Source organism: Acipenser ruthenus, chromosome 20 (genome assembly GCF_902713425.1).
Source record: "Acipenser ruthenus chromosome 20, fAciRut3.2 maternal haplotype, whole genome shotgun sequence".
Classification (NCBI taxonomy): domain Eukaryota; kingdom Metazoa; phylum Chordata; class Actinopteri; order Acipenseriformes; family Acipenseridae; genus Acipenser; species Acipenser ruthenus.
The window spans coordinates 32,047,807-32,060,003 of record NC_081208.1 but is presented as its reverse complement, the minus strand read 5'-3'; the positions used below and the strand labels follow the sequence as shown (position 1 = coordinate 32,060,003).

At 44.5% G+C, this 12,197-nt stretch overlaps 1 protein-coding gene across 5 annotated transcripts in view; it reads left to right on the top strand.

Moving 5' to 3' along the window:
- The first annotated feature begins 911 nt into the window (after positions 1–911).
- The window catches only part of LOC117425878 (adenylate cyclase type 2-like), a 51,915-nt gene continuing 40,629 nt past the window's right edge, over positions 912–12,197 (top strand). For 2 of the 5 annotated variants that reach the window (XM_058993967.1, XM_058993962.1), the window contains exon 1: positions 913–1,527. The gene's annotated coding sequence lies outside the window, so the exon portion shown is untranslated. Of the gene's footprint in view, positions 1,528–12,197 lie in introns of all 5 variants that reach the window. The other 3 variants (XM_058993968.1, XM_058993966.1, XM_058993964.1) reach the window with 2 other exon arrangements.

Genomic DNA, 12,197 nt, shown 5'->3' with positions numbered 1-12,197 from the left:
GGTCCGTGGTCTGCATCGCACACTATCTCCAGCATTGCTGGGATCCAATTGAAGAGGCTGCAGGTGAAAAGAACAGGCATGGAGAAGCGGGCTGTTGAAACTGAGGAGAGTGGAGGAAGATCATCTTTCAGCACTTGTGTAAAAACTCATACATGTTGTGACAAGTCACACCAGTTCTGAAGTGAGATGCGCTGAATCAGAGTCCATATTAAAGGGCAAGACGTTTTGTTCATTTTTGTTTTATTTCATTTAGGCGATCTGCTTGAGAAACACAAAAACAAACTAGATCTTTGCCCCTTGACTGTTCTATCGCTCTGCCTATACTCAGTCACTTCCATATAAGGAGATGCAAAGCTCATTATGAATCAGGTAGTGATAAGGGTCTTGTAGTGCAGCTGTTCTTTATCTGTATGACTCCTTGTTTGCATGTTTTATAGTTTGCATATTGTGGTACATTTTGATATGTTAAATAAAGCGATACAAAGGAAATTGTACTTGGGAACTAAACATAAAAAATGGACTGTATACAGTAATACAGATTCAGTATATATTGTAAAATGACAGCAGTCGGAGTAGGATACAGACTGCATAACTGACTTGTGGCTGTCAATACAAACAATTACTTCCACTTCTCCCAAGCCATACAATCACAGTCGATAATGATGGTGATGGGGGCTGGGGGCTATATTTATTTAAGTTTGATTACATGATTTTGTGACTTGCTTCTGTATAACAGGGATGGAAATAAGACGCATATTGCATAGCATTTTCACCCATTCCACGTTTAAATACGAGCTTGATTAGCCACAATGTTTAGGTATAATGACTAGCCCAGGTATGTCTTATATAAACTGCTATGCAGTGTGTGTGTATTCTTTCAATCCCTGAAATCATAGCAAAATATGGGCTGGATCAAACTGTCATGCAGGGGGAGTCTTATTTCTTTCCCTGGCGTAACAGATAATGTTTAACGGGAGGGTGTGCGCTGCCAGCTGCACTCCACCATGTCAGCAGCGGGAGGGTGTGCAAGCCATTGCATTCAAACAGGTCGGCTGCATCTCCCTGTACCTCCACAGCAGAGGCCAGTCTCCCGGCAAAGTATCTTATCAACTCAAACTACTAGCGCGCAACTTCCTTCACGTTCTCATTAAACAATATAGTCTGCCAGATTAAGACACACATAGACTGTTGCGTTATTTGGCAGAAGGCAAAATAAAGACGAGAACCAAACCCTAACCAGACCTTTCTGTCTCTGACGTCTGTTTGCCAGATGTTTTATTTTATTAGGGCTTTCTTTTTTCTTTTTGCTGTTTGTTCGCCGCACTTCGTCTCATTTCCGCGTTTCGAGTGCAGCTGGATGGATGCATCTTTCTGTAATGTAAGACTCTGTCACGCTGACACTGTAGCGGACCTGTGTTCACAGGACGAATCCGGATTACAGAAGGGATAGAAGGAATTTTCAATCGCAAGCAAAACTAAATCTCCACCGCACTTCTCTGTATTGCAAATTCAACAGCCGATACACAGGTGAGCTCCGAGTTTCACATTAGAACTGTCAATGTTTTTTATTTTTTTTTATTTTTACCAGATGAAAACTGATCTGCATTTGGGGGTTTGTTGAGACACGCACATAGTGTTTATTTGCAATTCGTTTCAATATAAAGCGTCTGTTTCTTTTTTTTTTTTTTTTTTTTTTTTTTTATTAAAAGGGGAAGTCTAAAACAAGCGATGTAATCCCAGAATGTACTATTTTTTTTCCCTTTGCTTGATGGTAATTGCAGTTTTTGTTAACCCGGTGAAATGGATGCAGATTAGATAAATCCTGTTTTTAGTAGTTATCGTATTGTTTGAGTTCCCCGTGTCTGTGTTACAGCAAGAATACCTTCGGAACTGCTCGCATGACTTCTGGTTAAGATGATAAGTTTGTACCTGTACCCTTTTTAAACCGTCCCGTTTTTTAACAAACGTTTATTGGTATTACTTTTACTGAAACTAGTCGTTTCAGTACAAAACTTCGTCGGGGTCATTTTTATTTTTTAAATCGGAGTTGATTTTACTGTGCGGGCGGTATAAGAGCCCTGCCGGATACATTGTAAAGGTTGTAATTTGTGAATACTTGCTATCTGTAGTGGAAAGTGTAATTAGATACCTGTCTTGTATATGTTTATCTTTTAAAAATCCTCTTATCTAAACGCAGTGTTTTATGAGTTTATTATGTCATTTTAAAATGGTTCTAAAATGTTCTGCAAATACATTGAGTACTGATTACAAAGAAAACACAAAACATAATGGCAATAATTTACATACTAAACACTAGTTTACAAAATAATTCCATGACATTAGGTAGAGCCTTTTTTTTGTTTTAATATTCATGTATATGTTTTTATTTATTTAAACGTGCGTGATTGATAGCTTTGGTACCAGCACACGGTGAAGTCTGTTTGGGGTTTCCTCTGCAGAAAGCAAAGCTGTTTATTACTCAGTGTGTTCTATTGTCTTTGGGCATTCTCAACTCGTTTTTGTTTTATTTATTTTTATATTGTTATTTTTTTTAACATGTTCTAACATACCAAATGTATCCAAATGTGCCTATTTGGGAGTGAATGGGAAACCAAGACCCAAGAAAAGGGTCCCTTTTAGTGTCTGAGGTCTAGGAGACTGTCCGCTGGTTTTAAATGAATGCAGCTTTTATATGAGAATAGGTAGAACCAGCCGATTTTATTTATTATTTAGAAAGTTACAATAAAAAAATAGTGACACGTTACTCCTATCAACCACTCTGTCCTCACTAACAGTTTGTATTTCTAAAACTCGGTCTGCTGCAGTACTGTATTATTATTATTATTATTATTATTATTATTATTGCTACTTTTAGAGAAAACAGAGAAGTCTTCAAACTTTGTGTCTGGTACAAAAGCTTCATAAATGTGGCTCATTAGAAGCCTGGTTTGCTGAATGATATGTGATCAGATAAGAACCATACATACATGCATACATACAGTACTGTGCAAAAGTTTTAGGCAGGTGTGAAAAAATGCTGTAAAGTAATAATGGTTTCAAAAATAGTCATGTTAATAGATTATATTTATCAATTAACTAAATGCAAAGTGAGTGAACAGAAGAAAAATCTAAATCAAATCCATATTTGGTGTGACCACCCTTTGCCTTCAAAACAGCATCAATTCTTCTAGGTACACTTGCACAAAGTCAGGGATTTTGTAGGCATATAGTCAGGTGTATGATTAAACAATTATACCAAACAGGTGCTAATGATCATCAATTCAATATGTAGGTTGAAACACAATCATTAACTGAAACAGAAACAGCTGTGTAGGAGGAATAAAACTGGGTGAGGAACAGCCAAACTCAGCTAACAAGGTGAGGTTGCTGAAGACAGTTTACTGCCAAAAGTCATACACCATGGCAAGACTGAGCACAGCAACAAGACACAAGGTATTTATACTGCATCAGCAAGGTCTCTCCCAGGCAGAAATTTCAAGACAGACAGGGGTTTCCAGATGTGCTGTCCAAGCTCTTTTGAAGAAGCACAAAGAAACGGGAAACGTTGAGGACCGTAGACGCAGTGGTCGGCCAAGGAAACTTACTGCAGCAGATGAAAGACACATCATGCTTAGTTCCCTTCGCAATCGGAAGATGTCCAGCAGTGCCATCAGCTCAGAATTGGCAGAAAACAGTGGGACCCTGGTACACCCATCTACTGTCCGGAAAAGTCTGGTCAGAAGTGGCCTTCATGGAAGAAGCCATAAAAGCCAAAAAGCCATACCTCCAACGTGGAAACAAGGCCAAGCGACTCAACTATACACGAAAACACAGGAACTGGGGTGCAGAAAAATGGCAGCAGGTGCTCTGGACTGATGAGTCAAAATTTGAAATATTTGGCTGTAGCAGAAGGCAGTTTGTTCGCCGAAGGGCTGGAGAGCGGTACACAAATGAGTGTCTGCAGGCAACAGTGAAGCATGGTGGAGGTTCCTTGCAAGTTTGGGGCTGCATTTCTGCAAATGGAGTTGGGGATTTGATCAGAATTAATGGTCTCCTCAATGCTGAGAAGTACAGGCAGATACTTATCCATCATGCAATACCATCAGGGAGGCATCTGATTGGCCCCAAATTTATTCTGCAGCATGACAACGACCCCAAACATACAGCGAAAGTCATTAAGAACTATCTTCAGCGTAAAGAAGAACAAGGAGCCCTGGAAGTGATGGTATGGCCCCCACAGAGCCCTGATCTCAACATCAAGTCCGTCTGGGATTACATGCAGAGAGAGAAGCAACTGAGGCTGCCTAAATCCACAGAAGAACTGTGGTTAGTTCTCCAAGATGTTTGGGCCAACCTACCTGCCGAGTTCCTTCAAAAACTGTGTGCAAGTGTACCTAGAAGAATTGATGCTGTTTTGAAGGCAAAGGGTGGTCACACCAAATATTGATTTGATGTAGATTTTTCTTCTGTTCACTCACTTTGCATTTTGTTAATTGATAAATATAAACTATTAACATGTCTATTTTTGAAAGCATTCTTACTTTACAGCATTTTTTCACACCTGCCTAAAACTTTTGCACAGTACTGTACATATCAAATATTTATACATTAGGAGGAGCAGAGGACTACGGGCCAGGAGGGATTGAGTCCTCCCAGTTGAGAGGGAAAGTGCCATAACTGGTGGCACTGGGAATAACATTCACTCATGATCTTTTACAACACTCCTTGAAATGGTTGCATTACCCCTCTCCCACCCCCTGGATGTTCCAGGTACAGGTTACCTGTACTTCCTGTCTCGTGATTTACAAGTGGAATTGAAATACTGTAGAGCAGTGGGGGCCAACCCTGGTCCTGGAGAGCAGTCCTGCAGGTTTTCTGCATATCTTTAAATCCTCAATGGCAAAAGACCTGGAAAAAATGTTAGTGTTGACCAATTCAGAAAACAATTGGTTCAGTTAAGTAATTGAGAACTGGGGTAGAATGAAAGAGAAGAAGACCCTGTGGCTTACCAGGACCAGGGTCGAACACCCCTGCTGAAGAGCAATCTGGTGTTGTTGTGATCTGACACACATTAAATCAAAGAGGCAAACCTGCTTTGAAAAAACGACATCTGTCTGCGCTGACCTGCAGACAGCAGTGTGAGTGCGAGTTATTCCTCCGTATTCTGTGTGATTAGATCAGTAATCCCCCGCTGAAGGGAGGGTTCTCTTCTCTGTCTGGTGGGATGCTGCATGTTGGCATAGAGAGTGGAGATCCCATTTAAACAGACAGAGCAGCTGGGCAGGCAGTGTTGCTCTGCAGTGCAGTCAAGCCCAGGCAGCTTCTGGTACCACCTCGGAAACACAACACATGTGAAGCACATACCTCCCCTCCCAAGAAACTTTTTACATTTTTTTGCATTTCTGTCTGTCCATGTTTGTGTGTAGCATTAACTTAAAACGAAAGCAAGGCCCAGCTGCACTGTCCAGTTCTCTGCAGGCAGGTTGTTGTTGTGCAGCTGTCCAGTACTCTGCAGGCAGGTTGTTGTTGTTGTTGTGTAGCTGTCCAGTACTCTGCAGGCAGGTTGTTGTTGTTGTTGTGTAGCTGTCCAGTACTCTGCAGGCAGGTAGTTGTTGTTGTTGTGTAGCTGTCCAGTACTCCACAGGCAGGTTGTTGTTGTGCAGCTGTCCAGTACTCTGCAGGCAGGTAGTTGTTGTTGTTGTGCAGCTGTCCAGTACTCTGCAGGCAGGTAGTTGTTGTTGTTGTGCAGCTGTCCAGTTCTCTGCAGGCAGGTAGTTGTTGTGCAGCTGTCCAGTACTCTGCAGGCAGGTAGTTGTTGTTGTTGTGCAGCTGTCCAGTACTCTGCAGGCAGGTTGTTGTTGTGCAGCTGTCCAGTACTCTGCAGGCAGGTAGTTGTTGTTGTTGTGCAGCTGTCCAGTACTCTGCAGGCAGGTAGTTGTTGTTGTTGTGTAGCTGTCCAGTACTCTGCAGGCAGGTAGTTGTTGTTGTTGTTGTTGTTGTGCAGCTGTCCAGTACTCTGCAGGCAGGTAGTTGTTGTTGTTGTGCAGCTGTCCAGTACTCTGCAGGCAGGTAATTGTTGTTGTTGTTGTTGTTGTGTAGCTGTCCAGTACTCTGCAGGCAGGTAGTTGTTGTTGTTGTTGTGCAGCTGTCCAGTACTCTGCAGGCAGGTTGTTGTTGTTGTTGTTGTGCAGCTGTCCAGTACTCTGCAGGCAGGTTGTTGTTGTTGTTGTTGTGCAGCTGTCCAGTACTCTGCAGGCAGGTTGTTGTTGTTGTTGTTGTGCAGCTGTCCAGTACTCTGCAGGCAGGTTGTTGTTGTTGTTGTTGTGCAGCTGTCCAGTACTCTGCAGGCAGGTAGTTGTTGTTGTTGTGCAGCTGTCCAGTACTCTGCAGGCAGGTAGTTGTTGTTGTTGTGCAGCTGTCCAGTACTCTGCAGGCAGGTAGTTGTTGTTGTTGTTGTGCAGCTGTCCAGTACTCTGCAGGCAGGTTGTTGTTGTGCAGCTGTCCAGTACTCTGCAGGCAGGTTGTTGTTGTTGTGCAGCTGTCCAGTACTCTGCAGGCAGGTAGTTGTTGTTGTTGTTGTTGTGCAGCTGTCCAGTACTCTGCAGGCAGGTAGTTGTTGTTGTTGTGCAGCTGTCCAGTTCTCTGCAGGCAGGTTGTTGTTGTGCAGCTGTCCAGTACTCTGCAGGCAGGTTGTTGTTGTGCAGCTGTCCAGTACTCTGCAGGCAGGTAGTTGTTGTTGTTGTGCAGCTGTCCAGTTCTCTGCAGGCAGGTTGTTGTTGTGCAGCTGTCCAGTACTCTGCAGGCAGGTTGTTGTTGTTGTTGTTGTGCAGCTGTCCAGTACTCTGCAGGCAGGTTGTCTCTTTGCTCAGTTATTTTGCTGTTGCATTGATAAGAATCTGTTCAGGATGTTCAGCTCCACTCACTTTATTTTCAGTGAGTGAGTCGGAAATGTCACTGATGGTAAAGCACACTTATTGCTGCTTCTGAATTCTACTGTGAATGTTAACTGTTTCTATTTACATCACTTGCCTGTGGTTTCACTTCGAGTCAGAACACATTAAAACACTGGTTTACACTTAAAATACTTGTTTAGTCGCCATTCTTTCTTTCTCGCTCTCTTTATTACTCTAAAGCCTTCCAGTTGTTCACAGTTGGGTGGGGGTTTTGTAATATATTCTACTGTCAACTGGGGGTGGGGGGTGAACTCTGAAGTCTTGATTGAGGGCCAGAAGAATACGTATTGACACACACGAATGCTTTGCCAGGCGGGCTGTTTATTTTGTTTTTGTAGATGGTGCTAACCACATATTTAATCTAGTTGAGTCACGCCTCATCCTTTGGACAAAAAACAAACCAAACCAAACAATGAAAAGTGAAGCTGGCTCGTGGTGTTTCAGGAATATCACATTCCAGGGCTCTTCCTCCACCAGACCCCTACAGACGGCACAGATAGGGTGAGAACAATCGGGAGACTCCAGCCGTCATTGTGCTGTGCTGGGCACCCCACTCTTCCTCCTCCGTCTTCTTTTCCTGGAGTCTGGGAAGAACTTTCCATTGTGACCCCCGAGCCCCGCTGAATAGATTACATTTTTTTTATCCTGTCTGCATATGACATGCCAATTAAACCCAAAATAATTTTGGTCTCTCTTCTTTGCACTCTTTCTAGAGCAGCAATATCCTTTTTGTAGTGAGGTGACCAGAACTGAACACAATAGTCTAGATGAAGTCTTATTAATGCATTGTAAAGTTTTAACATTACTTCCCTTGATTTAAATTCAACACTTTTCACTATATATCCGAGCATCTTGTTGGCCTTTTTTATAGCTTCCCCACATTGTCTATATGAAGACATTTCTGAGTCAACATAAACGCCTAGGTCTTTTTCATAGATTCCTTCTTCAAGCACATTTTTATTGCCTGCATGCAGTACCTTACACTTTTTCTCTATTACATGTCATTTGCCATGTGTCTGCCCAGTTCTGAATGCCGTCTAGATCATTTTGAATGACATTTGCTGCTGCATCAGTGTTTTCCACTCCTCCTATTTTTTTGTCGTCTGCAAATTTAACAAGTTTGCTTACTATACCAGAATCTAAATCATTAATGTAGATTAGGAATAGCAGAGGACCTAATACTGATCCCTGTGGTACTCCACTGGTTACCTCACTCCATTTTGAGGTTTCTCCTCTAATCAGTACTTTCTGTTTTCTACATATTAACCACTCCCTAATCCATGTGCATGCATTTCATTGAATCCCTACTGCATTCAGTTTGAGAATGAATCTATTATTTGGGACTTTGTCAAAAGCTTTCTGGAAATCTAAATAAACCAGCAGTGTGGAGTAGTGGTTAGGGCTCTGGACTCTTGACCGGAGGGTCGTGGCTTCAATCCCAGGTGGGGGACACTGCTGCTTTACCCTTGAGCAAGGTGCTTTACCTAGGTACTTTTCCAGGTTAGACCCATTACACTGCGTCATTTTGGAGTAATCCCTCACAGCTTGCAATACATTCATCAGTGCTTTGATGATGTATTGTCTTCCTAACTCTCTGTTTGTTTGTTTGTTTGTTTGTGTATTTCGTGGTTTAGTTTTAGTGTCATCTTTAGTGTCATCTTCCTGTACAATTAACCCGCAATCGCAATGGCTGCTCTCTGTTTTTGTACGTTTCCGTAGATTACCAGTCTGATTTGAAGGAGCTTCCTCTCCAGTAGAACCTGCTTTCTGTTCACTCTTAAGAGCTCAGTAAGCACGCCCCTGTGTTCATTGCTGCAGTTGGAGGTTATAAACAACCTCTTCGAATGCTGTTCCAGCTCTGAGGTGGACGGGGTGGAGAGGCATGGTTTTCTCAGTTCTGGTCTGTGCTGCTGTTTGTTCTGGATTTGGAGCTCATTTTGCTTTTATCTCTGTGGGTTTCAAGGTTTTGAAAGCTGGTTAATGTTTGATAGAAATCACGCTCAGTTCTTAACCCAGGCCAGACTGTCAGCCTTTATACTTCCTTTGAGCCCAGACCGGAGGAACATTAGTCTGTTAAAATACCCTAAATGCACGCCTTGCCTGGTCTCCCTTCACCTGCAGCAGCTGGCATTAAGATGGGCTTGACTGAACACAGGTAACAAGTTTCCTGTCTCCTCCCTGAAGGACTCATTAAAACCCCTCCAGCCTCTGCTACAGTTATTTTTGTGGATTAGTTCATTGGAAAGCCAGGGTAATTCAATAATAAAGCATTGAAAATGAATCTTCGGGGGGGCGGGGGTAAACCTGGGGGAGATCAAACTGAGCTGGCAGGCGGTGGAGTTGTCATTTCCTGCAAGAAATCGCACCTCTGCGCAGTGATCTCTCTCATTACTTCAGATTAGTGGCGGCGCTCCTCTGCTGCAGTGATCTCTCTCATTACTTCAGATTAGTGGCGGCGCTCCTCTGCGCAGTGATCTCTCTCATTACTTCAGATTAGTGGCGGCGCTCCTCTGCTGCAGTGATCTCTCTCATTACCTCAGATTAGTGGCGGCGCTCCTCTGCTGCAGTGATCTCTCTCATTACCTCAGATTAGTGGCGGCGCTCCTCTGCTGCAGTGATCTCTCTCATTACTTCAGATTAGTGGCGGCGCTCCTCTGCTGCAGTGATCTCTCTCATTACTTCAGATTAGTGGCGGCGCTCCTCTGCTGCAGTGATCTCTCTCATTACCTCAGATTAGTGGCGGCGCTCCTCTGCTGCAGTGATCTCTCTCATTACTTCAGATTAGTGGCGGCGCTCCTCTGCTGCAGTGATCTCTCTCATTACCTCAGATTAGTGGCGGCGCTCCTCTGCTGCAGTGATCTCTCTCATTACCTCAGATTAGTGGCGGCGCTCCTCTGCTGCAGTGATCTCTCTCATTACCTCAGATTAGTGGCGGCGCTCCTCTGCTGCAGTGATCTCTCTCATTACTTCAGATTAGTGGCGGCGCTCCTCTGCTGCAGTGATCTCTCTCATTACCTCAGATTAGTGGCGGCGCTCCTCTGCTGCAGTGATCTCTCTCATTACTTCAGATTAGTGGCGGCGCTCCTCTGCTGCAGTGATCTCTCTCATTACTTCAGATTAGTGGCGGCGCTCCTCTGCTGCAGTGATCTCTCTCATTACCTCAGATTAGTGGCGGCGCTCCTCTGCTGCAGTGATCTCTCTCATTACCTCAGATTAGTGGCGGCGCTCCTCTGCTGCAGTGATCTCTCTCATTACTTCAGATTAGTGGCGGCGCTCCTCTGCTGCAGTGATCTCTCTCATTACCTCAGATTAGTGGCGGCGCTCCTCTGCTGCAGTGATCTCTCTCATTACTTCAGATTAGTGGCGGCGCTCCTCTGCTGCAGTGATCTCTCTCATTACTTCAGATTAGTGGCGGCGCTCCTCTGCGCAGTGATCTCTCTCATTACCTCAGATTAGTGGCGGCGCTCCTCTGCTGCAGTGATCTCTCTCATTACCTCAGATTAGTGGCGGCGCTCCTCTGCTGCAGTGATCTCTCTCATTACTTCAGATTAGTGGCGGCGCTCCTCTGCTGCAGTGATCTCTCTCATTACCTCAGATTAGTGGCGGCGCTCCTCTGCTGCAGTGATCTCTCTCATTACTTCAGATTAGTGGCGGCGCTCCTCTGCTGCAGTGATCTCTCTCATTACTTCAGATTAGTGGCGGCGCTCCTCTGCTGCAGTGATCTCTCTCATTACTTCAGATTAGTGGCGGCGCTCCTCTGCTGCAGTGATCTCTCTCATTACTTCAGATTAGTGGCGGCGCTCCTCTGCTGCAGTGATCTCTCTCATTACTTCAGATTAGTGGCGGCGCTCCTCTGCTGCAGTGATCTCTCTCATTACCTCAGATTAGTGGCGGCGCTCCTCTGCTGCAGTGATCTCTCTCATTACTTCAGATTAGTGGCGGCGCTCCTCTGCTGCAGTGATCTCTCTCATTACTTCAGATTAGTGGCGGCGCTCCTCTGCTGCAGTGATCTCTCTCATTACCTCAGATTAGTGGCGGCGCTCCTCTGCTGCAGTGATCTCTCTCATTACCTCAGATTAGTGGCGGCGCTCCTCTGCTGCAGTGATCTCTCTCATTACTTCAGATTAGTGGCGGTGCTCCTCTGCTGCAGTGATCTCTCTCATTACTTCAGATTAGTGGCGGCGCTCCTCTGCTGCAGTGATCTCTCTCATTACTTCAGATTAGTGGCGGCGCTCCTCTGCTGCAGTGATCTCTCTCATTACCTCAGATTAGTGGCGGCGTGCCTCTGCTGCAGTGATCTCTCTCATTACCTCAGATTAGTGGCGGCGCTCCTCTGCTGCAGTGATCTCTCTCATTACCTCAGATTAGTGGCGGCGCTCCTCTGCTGCAGTGATCTCTCTCATTACTTCAGATTAGTGGCGGCGCTCCTCTGCTGCAGTGATCTCTCTCATTACCTCAGATTAGTGGCGGCGTGCCTCTGCTGCAGTGATCTCTCTCATTACTTCAGATTAGTGGCGGCGCTCCTCTGCTGCAGTGATCTCTCTCATTACCTCAGATTAGTGGCGGCGCTCCTCTGCGCAGTGATCTCTCTCATTACCTCAGATTAGTGGCGGCGCTCCTCTGCGCAGTGATCTCTCTCATTACTTCAGATTAGTGGCGGCGCTCCTCTGTGCAGTGATCTCTCTCATTACTTCAGATTAGTGGCGGCGCTCCTCTGCTGCAGTGATCTCTCTCATTACTTCAGATTAGTGGCGGCGCTCCTCTGCTGCAGACTCTCCAGACTCCATCACTGTGGAAGGGAATCGGAAGGTGATGAAGGAGTTTGTGCATCGCTGGCTGTAATAATAGGCCTTTTCAGCATTCGCTTGCACAGTGATGTATCTCCATTATAAAATAAATATGTGGCCATCCAAATCTTCACTGTATATTTCCCACTATTATAGACAATTAGGTTTTCCTGAAACTGAAACTGTACAACTGTCAATGTTACAAAACTAGCAGGTTTTTTTTTTTCTGTAGGAGTCATTCATTTACATCTCAAATAGAAGCAGTGACAGTTTATCTCAGTAATCACTTTGTTTTATCTTTTTTTTTATCTAAGCTCTTTGTAAATGACAATGCAGTTCTGCACTGAGAGCGTGTCACTTTTGTGCAGTTAAAAAAGGGGAAGTGATCTCCTTTATGAGGGGGTGGTGTTTGGGTTTACAGAATGGAGTGTGATATCAGCAGTAGCCTGACTTGGGG